The sequence below is a fragment of the Sparus aurata genome, unplaced genomic scaffold (assembly GCF_900880675.1).
Source record: "Sparus aurata unplaced genomic scaffold, fSpaAur1.1, whole genome shotgun sequence".
Taxonomy (NCBI): Eukaryota; Metazoa; Chordata; class Actinopteri; order Spariformes; family Sparidae; genus Sparus; species Sparus aurata.
The window spans coordinates 72,970-85,000 of NW_022045109.1; the positions used below are offsets into that span (position 1 = coordinate 72,970).

Here is a 12,031-nt window from a genome sequence, read left to right on the forward strand (position 1 = left end):
CATAGTAACTTAGAGTTATAAACTTGTAACGGATGAAGGACAACGTCAGCCTGAGAGGCAGCACCGAGGGCTTAAACACCATGCTGGTTAATCCATAAACAATAAGTAGGTTATTGATCCTCCTCACTCAGACTGATCACTGATCACTGCTGGTCACTGAACATGTCTGAACATCTACCCAGTGTTCAGCCTGAGAGGCAGCACCGAGGGCTTAAACACCATGATGGTTAATCCATAAACAATAAGTAGGTTATTGATCCTCCTCACTCAGACTGATCACTGATCACTGCTGGTCACTGGACATGTCTGAACATCTACCCAGTGTCTCAGTGAGCTGCAGACATCATCACCATCATCATCATCATCAGGTTATTGACTGTATTAATTATAATAGAGACTGCACCACACACACTTTGATTGATTGTATTAAATGATTGATCAAACCTCAGACATGTTTCCATCCAGAAGCCGGCAGTAAGTAACTTTAAATCAGAGCAAAATGTCTTCATCAGATCCTGATGAAAAATATGAGATTATTACTCGGAGTTGTTACATTTGACACAATCTGTCTGTTTTCTACAGGTTCTAATCAGCTTCTGTTGTTTTAGACAAGTTTTAACTTTAACTTCCATAAACCACATTAAATACACATTAAATACACATTAGCGACACTTAATGCTGAAGAGTTTTTAGTTGTTTTTTAGTGGATTCCATAGAAATATGAGCCTCATTATTACATAATTTATTTATGTTATCTCTTATTTTTTCATCGCTTTATTGTTTTACTTTTATTATATTATTTACTTGTTGTTGTTGTTGTTGTTGTTGTTGTTATTATTATTATTATTATATTGATTCTCTACAATGTGAAAACAATGAACACAGCTGTCAATCACACTTTGACTGACAGCTTCGTCCGATCCTGCGGGCAGAACACAGCAGGAGGGCGGGGCAACAGGAGGGCGGGGCAACAGGCGGCCGATGGGAGAGGAGGGATTAGGACTTCATTACCCAGCATGCACCGCCAGTGTTTGTAAAATCCCTAAAGAGGATTTGTGTGGATCAGAGACGACATGCCGCTGAAGAGAGAAGGTGAGACATTTTATCAGCAACTATAACTCTCACACACACACACACTCTCACACACTCACACACACACACACACTCACACACACACACACTCTCTCACACACACTCTCACACACACACACTCTCACACACACTCTCACACACACACACACTCACACTCTCACACACTCACACACTCACACACACACACACTGTTTGAGTAACAGTTGTTTGTGTGTGTGTGTGTGTCTGTGTGTGTGTGTGTGTGTGGGTGTGTCTTCTTCACTCCTCACTTTGTCTCGTCACCACTCATATTTACTCTGTGATGATGTCATCGTCTGACCTCTGACCTCTGACGGACGTCAACAGGACGAGGAAGCTGCTCGTTGTCAGTTCAGAGTGTTTGTTTGTTTGTTTGTCAGCAGCTTCAGCCCGACGCTGCATCATGTGATTACAGACGATAACTGAAGTCTGATGAGCTGCAGTGTGTGTGTGTGTGTGTGTGTGTGTGTGTGTGTGTGTGTGTGTGTGTGTGTGTGTGTGAGAGAGAGCGTTGACAGCAGCCAGTGATGTAGAAAGTACTCTGAGGTCGTAAAGTTACTGTGTTATAAAGTTACTCTGGTAAAAGTGAAGTCACTCGTATGAAGAGTACTCGAGTAAAAGTATCAAAGTAACTCATATCAGAGCACTGAAGTATGAAAAGTATCATTAAAAGTAAACTAAACTAATATTTACACTTGCTTTATGTCGTTTTAAAAGGGTGAAATAAATAAATTAAACATGCACTGATGCAGAAAGTAATCTGTAAAGTAACTAGTAACTAGGGATGCTCGATATCGGCTTTTCTGCCGATATCCGATATTCCGATATTGTCCAACTCTTAATTTCCGATACCGATATCACCCGATACCGATACATGCAGTCTTTTTACAACAAAACTGTTAGGTAACAACATAACAGATCTCCTATTGTGGAATTAACACACTATGCCTAATTATATTGTGATGACCCACTGGATGCATACATAAATGCAACACGCCTTTCCAGATGTAAACACTGTCTGTGATAGTTTAGCCTTTTTCAACACAAAGTCTTCATCTAGCCATCGTGCAGTCAAACTCAACATGCTAACCTGGTTAACGCTTGAAGACGCTTATCTGTAGTGAAGCTAACGGATACAGCACCAGAAGTTAGCTTCTCGACGTGGCTGTAAACAATACTGTACAACTCAGGTGAGCACTGGTCTGAGAAGTACTTCTGACTGGTCATAACGCGGCTCCAGGAACTGCACAAGTTTGGTGAATCCGGCGTCTTGAACGATAGAAAAAGGCTGGTTATCCAGTGCGATACACTCCAGTTCACTCTTTAAGCGACAACTGTGGGGTTCTGTTCCGTGACGGCTGTTGCTTCTTTTCATCACTTTGCTGCACAAATACAGCGTGTAACTCTGCATGATTCTTCTTGAGGCGGGTGATCAAATTTACTTATAGGTGACACTTGGAAATAGTTCCAAACCACAGATGTCTCGTGCACCAGGTGAGCAAGCTTGTTAGCTACGGTTAGCAACCCACGAGTCTAGCATAAGTTGTTGTTGTTATATGTCATCAACTGCACGCCTGTAAACATGCTGCGTTCATGCAGGCTTGGAAATGCTGAAGCCTACAGAACAAACATCGGTTACAAAAAACCCGATACCAATAATTCCTGATATTACATTTTTAAGTCAACATCGTCCGATAATATCAGAGGACTGATATTATCGGACATCCCTACTAGTAACTAAAGTTACACATAAATGTAGTAGAGTCCAAGTAGAGTGCAGGTACTTCAGGACTGTACACAAGTACTCAAGTAAATGTACTTAGTTACATTCAATCTGTGTCAACAACCAGGAAATCAAACCTGTGACGTTGGTACAGTCAGGTCCAGCAGACTACAGCAGAGTCCAGTAGAGTCCTGTTGGGTCCAGTCAGGTCCAGCAGACTACAGCAGAGTCCAGTAGAGTCCTGTTGGTACAGTCAGGTCCAGCAGACTACAGCAGAGTCCAGTAGAGTCCTGTTGGGTCCAGTCAGGTCCAGCAGAGTCCAGCAGACTACAGCAGAGTCCAGCAGAGTCCAGTTAGGTCCAGTCAGGTCCAGCAGACTACAGCAGAGTCCAGTTAGGTCCAGTCAGGTCCAGCAGACTACAGCAGAGTCCAGTAGAGTCCTGTTGGGTCCAGTCAGGTCCAGCAGACTACAGCAGAGTCCAGTAGAGTCCTGTTGGGTCCAGTCAGGTCCAGCAGACTACAGCAGAGTCCAGTTAGGTCCAATCAGGTCCAGCAGAGTCCTGTTGGGTCCAGTGAGATCCAGCAGAGTCCAGCAGAGTCCTGTTGGGTCCAGTCAGGTCCAGCAGAGTCCAGCAGAGTCCTGTTAGGTCCAGTCAGGTCCAGCAGAGTCCAGCAGAGTCCAGTTAGGTCCAGTCAGGTCCAGCAGAGTCCAGCAGAGTCCAGTCAGGTCCAGCAGAGTCCAGCAGAGTCCAGCAGAGTCCGGTCAGGTCCAGTCAGGTCCAGTCAGGTCCAGCAGAGTCCAGCAGAGTCCAGTCAGGTCCAGTCAGGTCCAGCAGAGTCCAGCAGAGTCCGGTCAGGTCCAGTCAGGTCCAGCAGAGTCCAGCAGAGTCCAGTCAGGTCAAGTCAGGTCCAGCAGAGTCCAGCAGAGTCCGGTCAGGTCCAGTCAGGTCCAGTCAGGTCCAGCAGAGTCCAGTTAGGTCCAGTCAGGTCCAGCAGAGTCCAGCAGAGTCCAGTCAGGTCCAGTCAGGTCCAGCAGAGTCCAGCAGAGTCCGGTCAGGTCCAGTCAGGTCCAGCAGAGTCCAGCAGAGTCCAGTTAGGTCCAATCAGGTCCAGCAGAGTCCTGTTGGGTCCAGTGAGATCCAGGAGAGTCCAGCAGAGTCCAGCAGAGTCCGGTCAGGTCCAGTCAGGTCCAGCAGAGTCCAGCAGAGTCCAGTTAGGTCCAATCAGGTCCAGCAGAGTCCTGTTGGGTCCAGTGAGATCCAGGAGAGTCCAGCAGAGTTCAGTGGAGTCCTGTTGGGTCCAGTCAGGTCCAGCAGAGTCCAGGAGAGTCCAGCAGAGTCCTGTTGGGTCCAGTCAGGTCCAGCAGAGTCCAGTAGAGTCCAGGAGAGTCCAGCAGAGTCCTGTTGGGTCCAGTCAGGTCCAGCAGAGTCCAGCAGAGTCCTGTTGGGTCCAGTCAGGTCCAGCAGAGTCCAGCAGAGTCCAGCAGAGTTCAGTAGAGTCCAGTCAGGTCCAGCAGAGTCCAGCAGACTCCAGCAGAGTTCAGTAGAGTCCAGTCAGGTCCAGTCAGGTCCAGCAGAGTCCAGCAGACTCCAGGAGAGTCCAGCAGAGTTCAGTAGAGTCCAGTCAGGTCCAGTCAGGTCCAGTCAGGTCCAGCAGAGTCCAGTAACGCCTGTGTTGCCTCCTCAGATACTGAGCGTGCTCTGCAGGTGATGGAGGCCTGTCAGGCCGGAGCTGCTGAAGGGGTCAAAGGTCGCGCAGAGAAACTGCTCAACATCTTCCAGAGTGACCTGTTCCAGGCTCTGCTGGGTAACACACACACACACACACACACACACACACACACACACACGGACACACACAGAGACGCAGACACAGACACTCCCTTACAGCCAATCACATGAGTGCCTCCCCACGAGGGGTATTGAACTGACACCATTACAGCGCGCAACAGATCTGGGAGTTTACCCATGGTTCATAGCGGTAGTCGGCTTTGCTCTTCCGGTTGAACTCTGTGTTTACGTTAGCGTAGCTGTCATGCTCGCTCTAAAAACCGGCTTTTAACACAAAGAAAGCGACAGAATGGACAAAAATCGGAGGTGGATACACAGAATGGATGTTTTAATAAGTCGTGAGGACAGTTCTCACAGTGCCTCACCCGTCAGTTCTCACGGAGTGGGCAGATGACATGAAGCAATGGCCCGACGTTAGCTAACTTACATCGACATAGTTAATTATCTTATATTTTCTGAAGGTGTTGACGTCGGAGAATTACGTTGTTACAAAAGCACAGAAGCATAAAACTACCTGCACAGTAACAACATAGGGAAAGTACTGTTGAAGAAACACAGCGAGTTATTTCTGAAGGCAGCAGTAGCGCCCAGCCAGAGTGTCAATCAAGCTAAACATACAGCGTGGATAATGCTGAAGGAAAGTGAAGTCGTGGAGACAGGCGGCTGCTCGGACGTTGCCGGGTTAGGAAAGTCATAAAGTCATGCAGCAGCTATTCTGTGGAAGATATTCTTAAACCCAAATATTTATTTTAGTGTCAAAGCTGCGAGCCGCGCTAGTCTCTGTTCCTCCTTCCTCAGCATGGCGTGTAGGGTGCAGGGCTGGACAAGTTTGTCTCAGTGGTTGATGTACTACACGAGATGTTTCTGAAAAAAACTTCAATTTTCATGAATTGTTGTGGCAACCAACAATAGCACATGTTGTACCTGAGCTCATGTTTAGGGCTAGCTTAGCGGCAGCAGTCAGTCATGCAGTTGCAGGCAACCGGACACAGGACACCGCCAGCGGAAGTAGTTATCTGTCATGGCCGCCCCCAGAGGCTGGACTCTAGATCTGTAGCGCGCTGTAATGACGTCAGTTAAAACCCCTCGTGGGGAGGCACTCATGTGATTGGCTGTAAAGGAGTGAGACATCTGATTGGCTGCAGACGACCCCCTTGTAGAAAAAACACATTTGTGAATCGGAGTCGCGCTAGATGAGTCTCATGAGGTTTACAAATTAAAAGCACTGAGACAAATGTGCGTTTAACAATTCATATATCAATGTAACAACTTCCAAATATGTATTTGGTGAAAATTGCAAATAACTGACGATTTGTACATTTGTGAATTTTTATTGCACATATTTAAAACAAGAAATATTTGTGTGCGCATCACAAATATGTTTACAAATCTGATTTTTATATGTGAATTTCCTTTTTACTTATATATGGATTGAAGCATATTTGTGTTTGCATTGAAAATGCACTTGTGTATCGAGTCATATATAATCACAACTCCCCAAACACATTTGTGAGTCCTTTTTCGTGCATTTATCCATTATGAGACTGTTCTGGCTCCGTGCACACAGACACATTAAAGTCTTCACTGTGGAGACGTTTGGTTATTAAGCTCCTGTTGAGACAAACGAGAAGGTTTTCTGAGGCGCTGCAGGTCTGGAGCCTCCACTCGGTCCTAATCTGGTGTTAATGGTGTCATCAGAGTGACATCACTGACACGTCACTGCGCTGTGATTGGACAGATCCTGACCACGTGTGAAGGATTAGTGTGTGTGTGTGTGTGTGTGTGTGTGTGTGTGTGTGTTGTTAACTCTTTACACTGATCTGTTTGCTGCTCTGAGCAGAAAAGACAAAACAAAGCGACTGAGTTCAGATCTGAATGTGACCGTGTGGATTTAAAGGTTATTAAATCTGCTCAGATTAAATCAGCAGGATTCAGCTACACACATGTATTCAGGTGTGTGTGTGCAGTAAGTACACACAGTGTACAGCGAGGTGATCAATGTGAGCTCAGAGTTATTGATCACCACATGTGGGGCTCCGTGTTCGGCCTGCTGTTGATCTTCTGTGTGTTTCTATGCAGACGATACGTTCCTCTGTGTTTCTGTGGTGACAGTTTAAAATAACTTCTGGTTGGATTTTAACAAACTGTCACTGACTTTAAGACTCAACTGTGCAGAGATGCAGCCAGGCAGAGTTTCACAGGCAACACTCATTATCAACATAGATGATCAATAACTTTCAATCAATCAGCTGGTACTGTAACGAGAGCTTTAAAATTTGATTTGATTTGTTTTGAAATGTTTCTGTCTTTTAATGTAACTTGTATGCGCCTGTAAAGCACTTTGAGTTGTCTTGTGTCTGAATTGTGCCGTACAAATAAACTATAAATCAACAACAGCTCAAACTCAACTGCTGCATTTAGTACAGAAGTACTCTGACACTCTCTATTTCTACTACATTACATTTATCTCATCTCTTATCTTTAGTTACTTTAGTTACTAGTTACTTTAAAAGTAAAGATGTTTACACACAAACATGAGAAGAGTTTATAAAATCTGATGTTTGTTATAAATCAATCAGTTTATACAAGAACATCTGAAACCATCAGTCCATTATTCAATAAGTAGACTGGAGTGATGGAATGTAACTAAGTACATTTACTCAAGTATCTGAAGTAAACTTAACTATTACTTGTTCTTAACGCTGATGATTATCAGAATGATTGTTTTTATCTGATTGATGATGAAATAAATTGATTTAAAAATGAGTTACTTTGGCTCTGATGCAGCATGTAATCTGTAAAGTAACTAGTAACTAAAGTTATCACATAAATGTGGTGGAGTAAAAAGTACAACGCTCGTCTTCAGAATGTGTTGGAGTGGAAGTATGAAGTAACAGACACTGGAAATACTCAAGGAAGTACCTCTAAGTTAAGCCTGTTACTTGAGTAAATGTACTTTGTACTTACATTCCATCACTCCAGTCTACTTGCTGATTGATGGACTGATGGTTTCAGCTGCACGTCAGACTCGAGTCTGTAACTAAAGTAACTAAATTAACTAAAGTAACTAAAGTAACTAAAGCTGTTAGGTAAATGTAATGGAGTGACATGTAGAGTAGAAGTACTTCACAGTGTTCAGACTGCATTAGCTGAGTATATATACTTCAGTACCTCCCATCAGTGGAAGGAGCGCTGTGATTGGTCAGAACATCACGCTCACACACACACACACACACATATATATATCTGACTGTGTGTGTGTGTGTGTGTGTGCAGACATACAGGAGTTCTACGAGCTGACGGTTTGTGAGAACCAGACACCGAGCCGACCACACACACCTGGACAGGTACGAACACACACACACACACACACTCACACACACACCTGGACAGGTACGAACACACACACACACACACACACACACACACACACCTGGACAGGTACGAACACACACACACACACACACACTCACACTCACACTCTCTCTCTCTCTCTCTCTAATCCACATGGCAACACCCATCACTGTTACCTAGCAACAGCTGCAGCAGCATTACCGGGGCAACAGCTGCATAACACCATGGCAACAGGAGCCCTGCCCCCACCTCCTCTCTCTCTCTCTCTCCCTCTCTCTTTATGTCTCTCTCTCCACCTCCGTTCCCCCGAATAAAAACACACCAGTCTTCTTCATCTGTCTTGCTCGCCCTCCTCTCACTCTCTCTCTCCCTCTCTCTCTCTCTCTCTCTCGCTCGCCCGCTCAATGCTGACAGACGGAGAGATAGAAGAGGCGAGCGAGTGAGCGAACGACAGACGAACGAGTGAGGGAGAGAGAGAGAGAGAGAGAGAGGGAGAGGGGGGAGGGCGACAAAGAGAGAGAGTGAGAGAGAGAGAGAGAGCATGAGTGTGTGAGTGTGTGTGGAAATGTGTGTGTGTGAGTGTGTGTGTGTGTGAGTGTGTGTGTGTGTGTGGATATGGACTGCCTCTGCATTGTCACCACCAAGGTAAGAGCAGACCGCCCGCATGGATCCACTAACACACACACACACACACATATACACACACACACACACACACACAAACACACACCATCGTTAACCATGTGTGTGTTTGTGTGTGTGTGTTCTCATAAACCATAAAAGCAGGTGTTCGTGTGTGTGTTTTATGCTTCCGTCATGTTTTGATTACTCTCTCTCTCTCTTCACGTGTGTGTGTGTGTGTGTGAGGTTAGCGTGGCCACATTAGCGTGTATGTGAGCCGAGGTTAGCAGTGGTTAGCAGTGGTTAGCAGTTAGCGTGGCGGGGACATGTGAGGCAGCAGGACGTGGTGTCATGCGATGTTAATGTGAACACAGATCAATAAGTGACGGCTGTGATCGGGTATTGATCAGGTCGATCTCCAGCAGAGGAGCAACAGGTCGAGCGGCGCCTCGTCAGTAAAGTGCAGCGTCACTCTGATCAACACGTCCTCACACCTGGACCTCTGAACCGGTCCACCGTCAGCAACATGTTGGCGTCCAGTGACAGATGACCCAGACGTTCATAACACAGTCACAGTCTTGTTCTGGTTCTGGTTCTGGTTCAGATACCGACAATAACTCTGTGACTTCAGTCTCAGTCGTACCATCACGTAGGTAACTGAAGTCACGTTACGTACGTACTTGTCGTGTGTCAACACTTCTGTCTCCGTCACATCACTTCCTCCGTTGCTGCAGTGATAATCTCTAAGGCCACTAGAGGTCGCCACCCAACCACAGAGATCAATATGAGTCACAATGAGCTGCCACGACACGGCGACTCTGTGACGATCATCTGACAAAACATCACAAACATTCTGCCGTCAAAATGTTTAAAGGAAGGAGAAAACTCAGCTCCGTCTCAATGAATTTTGTTCAGTGTGAATCAGGTTTAACCCACGAGGAGTCAGGGAGCCTCTCTGACTCCACTGTGTCAATACCAAATGTTACCGTATCAATAACTTGTCCAGCCCAGCTCATCGTTGTCCTCTCAGGAAGTCACAGTACTAAACTTTTTAATATCTGAAACATTTACTGACAATCTCTGTACGGCACTTTGAGTTACTCCTCTGTATGAAAAGCGCCATACAAATAAAGATTGATTTGATTTGACACAAAAGCTTGTTTTAATCAGTGAACACCGCAAACTGTTTCTTATTTGGTCCAGTAGTTACTGGTGTTGTAGCTCTGGTTTGGACCAATATTTACTGGTGTTGTCGCTCCAGTTTGGTCCAATATTTACTGGTGTTATAGCTCCAGTTTGGTCCAATATTTACTGGTGTTGTCGCTCCAGTTTGGTCCAATATTTACTGGTGTTATAGCTCTGGTTTGGACCAATATTTACTGGTGTTGTAGCTCTGGTTTGGTCCAATATTTACTGGTGTTGTAGCTCTGGTTTGGTCCTATATTTACTGGTGTTGTAGCTCTGGTTAGGTCCTATATTTACTGGTGTTGTAGCTCTGGTTTGGTCCAATATTTACTGGTGTTGTAGCTCTGGTTTGGACCTATATTTACTGGTGTTGTAGCTCTGGTTTGGTCCGATATTTACTGGTGTTGTAGCTCTGATTTCTTCCAATATAAACTGGTGTTGTAGCTCCGGGTTGGTCCAATATTTCCTGGTGTTGTAGCTCTGATTTCTTCCAATATAAACTGGTGTTATAGCTCCGGGGTGGTCCAATATTTACTGATGTTGTAGCTCTGGTTAGGTCCAATATAAACTGGTGTTGTAGCTCCGGGTTGGTCCAATATTTACTAGTGTTGTAGCTCCGCTTTGGTCCAATATTACTGGTGTTGTAGCTCTGGTTTCGCCCTATGTTTATTGGTGTTGTAGCTCTGGTTTGGGCCACTATTGTTTTAACTCTGGTTTGGTCCAATATCAATTGGTGTTGTAGCTCTGGTTTGGTCCAGTATTGGTTTAGCTCTGGTTTGGTCCAATATTTACTGGTGTTGTAGCTCTGGTTTGGTCCTATATTTACTGGTGTTTTAGCTCCAGTTTGATCCAATATTTACTGGTGTTGTAGCTCCGCTTTGGTCCAATATTTACTGGTGTTGTAGCTCTGGTTAGGTCCAATATACTTGTGTTGTAGCTCTGATTTCTTCCAATATAAACTGGTGTTGTAACTCCGGTTTAGTCCAATATTTCCTGGTGTTGTAGCTTCGCTTTGGTCCAATATTTCCTGGTGTTGTAATTCCATTTTGGTCCAATATTTACTGGTTTTGTAACTCCGTTTTGGTCCAATATTTAATGGTGTTGCACTTGTTTGGTCCAGAATTGACTGGTGTTGTAGCTCTGGTTTGGTCCAGTATTTACTGGTGTTGTAGCTCTGGTTAGGTCCAATATACTGGTGATGTAGCTCTGATTTCTTCCAACATAAACTGGTGTTGTTGATGCAGTTTGGTCCAATATTTACTGGTGTTATAGCTCCGGTTTAGTCCAATATTTCCTGGTGTTGTTGATCCAGTTTGGTCCAATATTTACTGATGTTGTAGCTCTGGTTTTGTCCAATATTTAATGGTGTTCAGGGTTTCCCCTACATGTAATTGACCATGGCGCACCGCCACGGCAAAATAAAAGCCGCCACACCTTAAAAATTCAGGCATAAATAAATCCACCGTTAGAGAAAGGAAATATTTTACCATTGTCTTCCACCGCAGTCTTTGACGTTAACAAGCATGTTGGATATTTAGCTAGATAATTAGCTAGAGGATTAAAATGGTCACTTAGACTCCGACTTTAGCACAATTTACATACCGTACCCGAGCCGACCCGCTATAAATTGATACCAACGCCAGAAGACAAATTGGACGGACGCAATTTTTAAAAGTGAAAGTAAGACAGCGTGGGGAATGGGAGTTCTGGGAGGGCGCAAGCACGCATGAATGAGCTCATATGAAAGATAAATGCTTATCATTTGTGTCGCTAATGATGACTGATGATAAGTGACGCCTTGAAAATGGCAATCGTAAAACCCTACCCGCCTCTCCAGGCGTCCGACCCGATCTGCATCTGTGTCCGACACAGTACATTATTTTTCACTTTTTTTTTTTTCACTTTTTCACTCCTCTCTTGAAACAAATAATAAAAATAGTATTTCTTTACAATGTTAGAGTTCATGATTGCTGTGGGAGAGCATTATAACCAGAGAAAAAAAATTAAATTCCCTAAGTAGCCTATGACATAGTGCCCCCCCCAGCGCCACAGTCTCAGAAAATTATAAGGGGAAACACTGGTGTTGTTGCACTTCTTTGGTCCAATATTTACTGGTGTTGTAGCTCGGATTTGGTTCAGTATTGTTTTAGCTCTGGTTTGGTCCAATATGAACTGGTGTTGTAGCTCCAGTTTGGTCCAGTATTGTTTTAGCTCTGGTTTGGTTCAATATTTACTGATGTTGTAACTC

General features: G+C 44.7%; 1 long non-coding RNA gene across 1 annotated transcript; it reads left to right on the forward strand.

The window, feature by feature from the left end:
- The first annotated feature begins 968 nt into the window (after positions 1-968).
- Positions 969-7,970, forward strand: LOC115577693 (uncharacterized). The gene is made up of 3 exons (XR_003983246.1): positions 969-1,092; positions 4,520-4,639; positions 7,900-7,970. It is a non-coding gene; the product is annotated as an uncharacterized LOC115577693 (long non-coding RNA).
- Positions 7,971-12,031: the final 4,061 nt, after the last annotated feature.